We start from the raw sequence: 9,080 nt of genomic DNA, 5'->3' as shown, positions 1-9,080 counted from the left end.
TTAATTCAGGGGGAGTTTCTAATAATCAAAACTCAATCACACATCAAGACAACAATGAGGCCTCTTCATCTAGAGCTAATCTACCTCAACAAAGGAAATGGACACAGGATCACCCCTTTGAACTCATCATTGGTGATGTATCTTCTAGATTTCAAACATGGAGAGCAACTCAGGAAGAATGTCTATATAGCAGTTTCCTATCTAAGGAAGAACCAAAGAAGGTAGAAGAAGCTTTGTTGGATCTTGATTGGATTTTAGCTATGCAGGAGGAGCTAAACCAATTTGAAAGGAATAAGGTTTGGAAGCTGGTACCCAAGCCTAAAGGAAAGAATCCAATAGACACCAAATGGGTATTCAGAAACAAGATGGATGAAAATGGCATAATAGTCAGGAACAAAGCTAGATTGGTTGCCAAGGGCTATTGTCAACAAGAAGGAATAGATTTTGATGAAACATTTGCTCCTATTGCAAGACTTGAAGCCATCAGAATCTTCTGAGCCTATGCAGTCCATGCCAATTTCAAGGTCTATCAAATGGATGTCAAAAGTGCCTTTCTGAATGAAGATTTGGAGGAGGAAATCTATGTCAGTCAGCCTCCTGGTTTTGAAGATCCAAATTTTCCTGAATATGTCTACTATCTTTTGAAAGCACTTTATGGACTGGAGCAAGCACCTAGAGCCTGGTATGACACTTTGTCAAAGTTTCTTTTAGGGAATCACTACACTAGAGGTACTATAGACAAAACTTTATTCTTTAGAAATGTTAATGGCTCTAGTATACTTGTTCAAATTTATGTAGATGACATTATTTTTGGCTCTACATATGAGAAACTTTGCAAAAAGTTTGCCAAAGTGATGCAAAGTAAGTATGAAATGAGAATGATGGGAGAACTGACTTACTTTTTTGGTTTACAAGTTAAGCAAGTTAGTGATGGAATATTCATTAGTCAAACTAAATACATTTATAATCTTTTAAAGAAGTTTGATCTAATGGATTGCACATCTGCAAAAACTCCCATGGCCACTGCAACTAAGCTTGAATTAAACACTACTGAAAAGTCTGTGGATATTTCAAGTTATAGAGGCATGGTTGGCTCACTTCTGTACTTAACAGCTAGTAGGCCAGATATAAGGTTTGCTACATGTCTTTGTGCTAGATTTCAGGCTGATCCTAGAGAATCTCACTTAATAACTATTAAGAGAATTTTCAGATATCTCAAGGGAACACCAAAACTTGGCATTTGGTACCCTAGAGATTCTGGTTTTGATCTAACTGGTTATTCAGATGCAGATTATGCAGGTTGTAGAATTGATAGAAAAAGTACAACATGAACCTGTCAATTTCTGGGAAACAAGCTCGTGTCCTGGTTCAGTAAAAAGCAAAATTCAGTTTCTACTTCTACAGCTGAAGCTGAATATATTACTGCTGGCAGTTGCTGTGCACAGATTTTGTGGATGAAAAACCAATTGTTAGACTATGGTCTGCAAGTTGAAAGGATTCATATTTTCTGTGATAACACAAGTGCAATTGTCATCACTGAAAATTCAGTACAGCATTCAAGAACAAAGCACATAGACATCAAGTACCACTTCATAAGGGAATATGTAATGAATGGTACTGTGGAACTACATTTTGTTCCAAGTGAGAAGCAGCTTGCAGATATATTTACCAAGCCACTGGATGAATCCATATTTTCAAGGTTGGTAAGTGAGTTAGGTATGCTAAATTACTCTTGAATCTTTATAGAAAATTTGCAAGTTGTAATGCAGCCAGAAATTTAATTAATTTTTCAGTGTTGGATGAAATTTTGGCTAAGTCAAAATTTACATCCCGACGGATGATCATTATCTATCGAGTTTGATCATCCGTCGGAATATAATTTGTTAGCAAAATCAATTATTTTTCTGGAATATTTTATAACTCGACGGATAACTATTTATTCTCATCCGTCGAATTGTCTGAATCCTAGCCGTTAATTTCCTGAACATTATCCATCGAGTATACTTACAATTTGTAAGCATAACACGACATATAATTGATAGAATTTTTACAGTTTATTTTTTTTAAACGGCTATTTTGGGCAATTCTTATTGGTCAATTTATTTTACTTTATTATTTTGACAGTTATTTTTTGAGATAGTATAAAAGCATAATTCATTTTCATTGCTTTTCTTTTATCATTCTCAAATCATCTGCTCTAACTTCTCTCTTTCTCAAAAGCACTTACTTTCTCTCTCTCTCTGCAAGTTTTTACTCTCTAACAATGGCACCGGTCGTCAAGATAATGTCTCAAATTAGATTTATCTATGAGGTGAACAACTTCACTGCTCTTGTGAATAAGGGGATTCAACAGTCTGGCGACTACCACAAGATGATGGATTTTGTGTAGAACTGCAAACTCAACTATGCTATGCTGGAATCACCCACCATATACTGTGAAGTTGTTGAAGAGATGTGGACGACTGCAACATTCAACTCAGCTGATAAGACTATCACTTTCACTATTAAAGGTAAGGAATTTTGTGTTAATAGTGACATTGTTAAAGCATGTTTCAAAATTCCTGATAATATTGTAACTTCACCACACATAGACACTGACATTGTTAATATGCTTAACTCCATGGGTTATGCACTCTCTACTTCTAAATTAAGTGAAATTGGGAGGTTGGGTCATAGGAAGGAATGGAGTTATTTATGTGATGTAGTTACTAAGGTATTTTCTGGTAAAATGAGAATATTTTGATTCAGTTAATATCTCTATACTTAACATGCTTTACATGCTTGTAACTGATAAACTTTTCAACTTTAGTGATCTTGTTATAATTGAGTTGGGGTTTAAGTTAGGGGAGCTAAATAAGAGGGGTAAAAATGTTTACTATGCTAGATTTTTAATGATGATTGCTAACCACCTCTCTGAGGATATTGTGCTTGAGAACCCAACAAGTCATTGACCCAACAGTTGCCTGCCCAAGCTACCAAACCCAAAATTTCAAAAACCAAGACAAAGAAAGCCCCCTCTGGTGTCTCTCAAAAGATGCCAGTTGTAAAATCCACCAAACCAAAAGAGGGGAGTGTGAAGGTGGGTAACAAAGGTGAGGGACAGGGTGAACATCAAAGAAACCCTAAGGATAAGGTTGGAGAGGTGAGTGTTTCCCAGCCTAGCCACACTGCAGTTTCCCAACAAACTGCAGTGCTTAATAAGGATATAAGCTCATTGCTAGTTGCATCCTCCCAAAAGGATGTGACTATTGAACAAAGCTCTCAACCAAGAGCACAGGCCAAAAGGGTAAGGGACACAAGCTCACCCCAAACCTATACTAGAAAGAAGAAACCAAAGACCCTTTGGGATGCACATGGTTCACACACTGTGCAAACTAGTGCTAAAGACACAGTCATTGCACCTTCTCAAAGTCAGGTTGATGTGGCTCCAATAAATGTGGAGTCACAGCCAAAATCTTTAACAATTGAAGCCCCTGAAACACCAAATTCTCCCACACACTCTTTGGATGTTAACATGATAAACATATCACTTCCAAATTCTCCATCTTTAACTCTCTTGGAGAAGCCAAAAATCCAAGCAAGTGAGCATCATCTTCTAGATGATTTGTTGGCTCACTTGCCATTTCTTTCTGAAACTGTTGAGACATCTGTGCCAAAATTCTCATCAATCTGTACAGAGTCCACAATAGTTTCCACTCCAAACTCATTCATTTCTACTACTCGATGGATATTGTTCATCCGTCAAGTAGTGATTGTATCCCGAAAGATAAGCTTAACAGCAGTTATCCGTTGGATAGTCAAACTGCTAACCCGACGGATATTCCTTATCCGTCGAGTGTCTCTGCACAGCTTCAAATTTCATCAATTATTACAAGTGTAGAAGACTTAGTGGTAGTGCAATCACTCCTAGGATTGAGGGAAGGGAGTGAAATGAGTGAGAGTCTGGGTTGCTCCCAGGAAAAAAGAGAGGAAAAGAGTGAACAAATGCAATCCATTTCTTCAGGATTGGAAAAAGTGAGTGTGAGGAGTCCCACCTTAGATGGTGAAGGTGAGGGTATGAGGGTGGGGAGCCAAGGTGAGACCTTGATGCAACAAAAAAAGATCAAGAGAGAAATGCAGGTATAGGAGTGATAAGGGTGGAAACCATTGCAAGTGAGTCAATGAGTGTCAATGATGCAGAAAGTGAAAGGCTATTTCAGCAAGAATATCAAGTTGTTATAGATTCCATTTCCATGGATGCTGAGACATTTACTCACCCTGTGACAACTTACCAAACTCTAGATGTACAGGGCAATGAGGAGGCTGAAAGATTGCTGAACTTGGTGCATACCACACAATCTTTACAAAGAGCAAAGGATGCAATCACTATTATGCCTTCCAATATTGGCAGTGATTTGGAACTGAATGAGACTTCTTTTAGGGATGATGGTGGTGATGAGGAGGAAGATAGCATGGACATAGGGGGAGATGCCGATATTCCAGCCTGGATGCTCACAAAAAAATGCTCCTACTCACAACTCCAATCAACACTTTTCAAGCTGATTCATGACACCCAAACAACCATTCATGCATCTTCCAACGCTAGTACAAAGCAACTACTCAAAGCACATCTTGAAGCACTCCAGCTGCATAAGATTCAAGCCCTCCAACACAGTCAGAGTGTGGATGCCATCAAACAGGAAATTTCTTAAGTCAAGCAGGATGTTATAGAAATGATGGATGTTAGACTCCCTGCAACCACCATGACTGAAATTGCTCACAAACTAAGGAAGGAGGATGATCTAAACAGGAAAGTTGAGGCCATGGACTCAAGACTATCTGTTGTAGAGAAGTCAATGGCCAAGATATTAAACAATCAAGAAGCTCAGACTGCATTACTCCAACAATTGATGGCAACTCAACTCCCTCCTACACAACTTGATGATAACAAAAAGGAGGAGAAAGGATCAAGTGAGGGGGAGAAACAGCTTAACATTCAAGTCAGTAAAGTAATTGTGCCTACAATTGCTTTCACCAAGCCACCAACAACAAACAATATTGATCTAATAAATGAAGCAGCAGCCACATTGAGAGCAGCTAAGAAGAAGCAGTTGAGTCCAATCAACTGGGAGAAAATTGATGAGGATATACAAAAGAGATTTGGGTTAGTGAAGAAGCCATAAAAATCAGCCATTCATCACTCCCAAGTCAGGAAAATATCTGTGAATGAAATGAGCATGAAGAATCGGGAAAAAGGACAACCATCCTGCATCAAATCTCCAAAGGCTAAGCTAATTTTGAAGCCAAAGGTGAACTATCCAAAATCTTCACTAAAGAACCCCTTGGACACAGTGTATGAGACACCAAAGCCTGATGAAAAGAAGCTGTTGGCCAGGTCCATAGCATTCTACAAGGATCTAGTTGATTCAGTATTGAAAAGAAGAATTGCTAAAGTTTTCAGGAATGGTAAAGAAATTTATGTGGTGGCTGGACACCCTCAATTTGCTGAAGCAAAGAGAGAAGAAAAGGCAAGATTGAAGCAAGAAAAGAAGCAAGCTGCTCTAGATGCTAAAAAGGTCAAACAAACGAAGGAGCAAGTTGCTATCTTGACCAAGCTACAAGCTGTGAAACCTACACAACAAGTTTCTGCACAACCATCTGAAACAGTTGAATCTCAAGATCAAGTAATGCAAAATGAAACTCCACAGACAAAGAAGCCAAGGTACAAGCAAAGAATAAAGAGAAAGTTGGATTTCAGTGATGAGGAGATGGAAGGGTACTTTCCCAAAAAGTCTATTTATACAGCAACTCAAACATCCATGCCCTCTGTGGTACATGAAGAATACAAGATAGATCCAACCAAGAATTTCCCTGGTAAACCTATCATTCCAAAGGATGAACCAATAGACTGGGACAGTCTACCAATACCTGAACTAAATCTACCTCAATTCATGAAGCCAAAGAAGATAAAGAAAAGAGCAGTCAAGTCAGTGAAGCCCTCAACTCTCAGATCCAAATCCCTAACCAAAGTTCAAACCAAAGTCAATAAGGGAGACATAATGTACATCTGTGACATCAAGGAATTCTCAGATTTAAACCTCTATCTAGATGAAATGGAAGAAGTTAGAGGGATTGATGCTTACATGAATCTGCCTGAAAGGTTAGTATTCAAGTACAAGGGGGAAAAGAGATACAGTGGCCACTTCACAGGATTCTTCAAGAAAGCCAATCTCTGCTGATAAAGGTTTATTCATCCTTCAAGAAGAACTTTGGATTCAATGTGACAGCTAGAAGACTTGTTCTAAAGAAGATTGAAGAACTGGGGAGTATTAGAGCCAAAGATGCACTCCCAAAGACTCTAACTATTCCTTACACAGGGATTATAGTGCATCTAAGGCCCTACTGGCTGATGGAATTTATGGATGATAAAGGAGTTAAAAGATTCTTCAGATTAGAAGACCAATTGAGCATATCTAGCAATGAGACTCTTTTGGAAATGTAAGAAATGTTAAATCTCTCAGAATCTGATGAACTGGAATTCCACAGATAGCTCCAAAATCAGATAGAAGAAAACAAAAGAAAGCTTGGAAAGATATCCAGATCTTCAAGGAAATAGATTAATCTGCTCAGGCTAGGGGAGCACCTTGAAAATAACTGTGAGCAAATCTTTGTACATTTTGTTAATTACAGCACTTTACAGTTTTATTTACTTCCATTTAAAGTTGTATTTTTAGGGTGTTTTGTTATCATCAAGTTTCTCTTAATTTATGGCTATAATTCTAGTAGACATAAATTGGGGGAGATTGTTGTGAATATGTTGTGGACTTGATGATTTCATTAACAAAACACCTTAGTAGATTTAACTTAGTAAAAAATATAGCACTCGACGGATAAGGAATATAGTCTCAACGGATGACTCAATATAGTCCTGACGGATGATGATTTGTTATCCATCGAGTGAGTAGCTTGTGTAATAATAAGTCATGAAGCACATTTTTGCAAACACCTTTGTTTAGATTCTGTAGTAGCATATAAGTCATGTTGACTTTAATTAGATATGCAGAATAGGTTGATTAATTGTACATAGATGATGTCTTGTAATTCTGCATGAATGAAATGAAGTCAGGTGCCAATTAGCTACCCGACGGATGATCAACAAAGCTACCCGATGGATGATCAACAAGGCAACCCGACGGATGATCATGTACCTGACGGATAATCAATTCAAACATCTGTTGATAGTGACAACACAGTCACATGCGTCGAGTGTATGCAAAAGGAATGTGGAAGCCTATTCAACTGGGTTTTTGAGAACAAAGAAGCATTGCCATTTCCATGCTATTGTGAAGATATTCAAAGATGCTGAAATAGAGTAATGAAGTAGCATATTATTAGACTTGATAGGTTTTGTTTTATTATCTTGTCTTATTACTGTGTAATCTTGGTGATATATAAACCAAGAGTAGCAATTAGAACAACAAGAAGACTAAGCAAGTATTTTCTCAGAGAAATATTTATAAGCTGTATCCTTAGCATTTCTCTGTAAGTTTAGTTGTTCTCATTTGTAAGCAGCCGTGAGCTATTCAAGCTTCACAGAGTTCTCTTGATATATATATATATATATATATCTGGTGGATACATTCAAATCCACCAGAAAGTTTTAAAGACTTGTGCTTTTATTACTCTGTATTTTGATTCATATTTAACTTGTCATTCCGCACTTTGCAAATCAAAACACTGTCATATATATATATATATATATATATATATATATATATATATATATATATATATTAAGTTAGAACATTTTATAATTCAGAAAAAGTTTCAAGAATTCCATTCAACCCCCCCTTCTGTAATTCTTGTTGTATTGTTAGGGACTAATAAATATTAAATTTTTTTAAGAAAAAAAAATTATGTAATTGAAGGATGCACCATAAAATTTCATATTTGATATGATAATATAAATAGATAAATAATTCAACTTTAAAAATCAAATATATATTTTTATTTTTATTATGTAATTGAATTGTAAGATAATGCTTATTTTAAGTATATTTGTCGTTACATAGTAAAAACTATATAAAACAAATATTTTTACTGTGGATCCATACAAAATATATCTGCAACAGTTACTGGTTAGAGGTGCAAATGGTTTTGACTTTTGTATTATTTTAAGAACATAGGATATTTGCATTGTCTTAAATGATTAGACGAGATTGTTGTTGTTGTGGAGGAATATGATGATGATGCTAAGTTGTTCTTGTAAAGAGTTCAGAATTTATGGATTGCTAAAGTGAAGGAGCTTGACAAAGTCTTTAAGTAAACTGATAATTAAATAAAATAGATAATTAAGTAGCTGAAAAAGTAATTCATTAGTTATTAGTGGATATAATAATATTATTTTATTTTATTAAATAAACTTGTTCGTGATATTTAGAGAAGTTGTTTTAATTGAGAGAAATAAAAAAGGTAACGTGTTATAGTTGAAAACAATTTTTATTTTTTTCTATTATAATTCGATTACTAAGGCTAATAAAACTTTGAAGTAAAATAAGGGTAATTCAGTAAATTCAGCGTGTACCAAAAAATAAGTACCATACCAAAACTTTCAATGTTTCGTCTTTTATATAATAGTAATTTATATATATATGTATGAGAAAGTTTTATGGAGACCGCTAATTTATCGGAGACCTCGGAGACCTCAAAGACCACCTATTTTCTCCAATCAAAATACTATAAAATATAGTATTTTGTGAAGTATATTCTACGAATATCACTAATTCATTAAAGTTTTTGAAGATCATTTAAGTTTAATAAGTATTAATGTGCATATTTTGCAAACTAACAAATGTTCTTCAAACAAAATATATTTTGTAGAATAAAACAGTGCATATATAATATTCAAAATTTTGAATAATATAATGATCTTGCTAGAGCATGATTCGCAAAACAATACGTTTTGCAATGTTTCTATGTCAGATTTTACTTGCAGAACTAAGTGGTCTCCAAAGTCTCCAAAAAAAGCCGTCTCAATAGAACTTAGCTCTCTCTCTCTCTCTCTCTCTCTCTCTCTCTCTCTCTATATATATATATATAAT

The sequence above is a fragment of the Apium graveolens genome, chromosome 4, assembly GCF_009905375.1.
Source record: "Apium graveolens cultivar Ventura chromosome 4, ASM990537v1, whole genome shotgun sequence".
In the NCBI taxonomy this organism is placed as follows: domain Eukaryota; kingdom Viridiplantae; phylum Streptophyta; class Magnoliopsida; order Apiales; family Apiaceae; genus Apium; species Apium graveolens.
The sequence above is the reverse complement of the archived record's forward strand: the minus strand, read 5'-3'. Positions refer to the sequence as shown.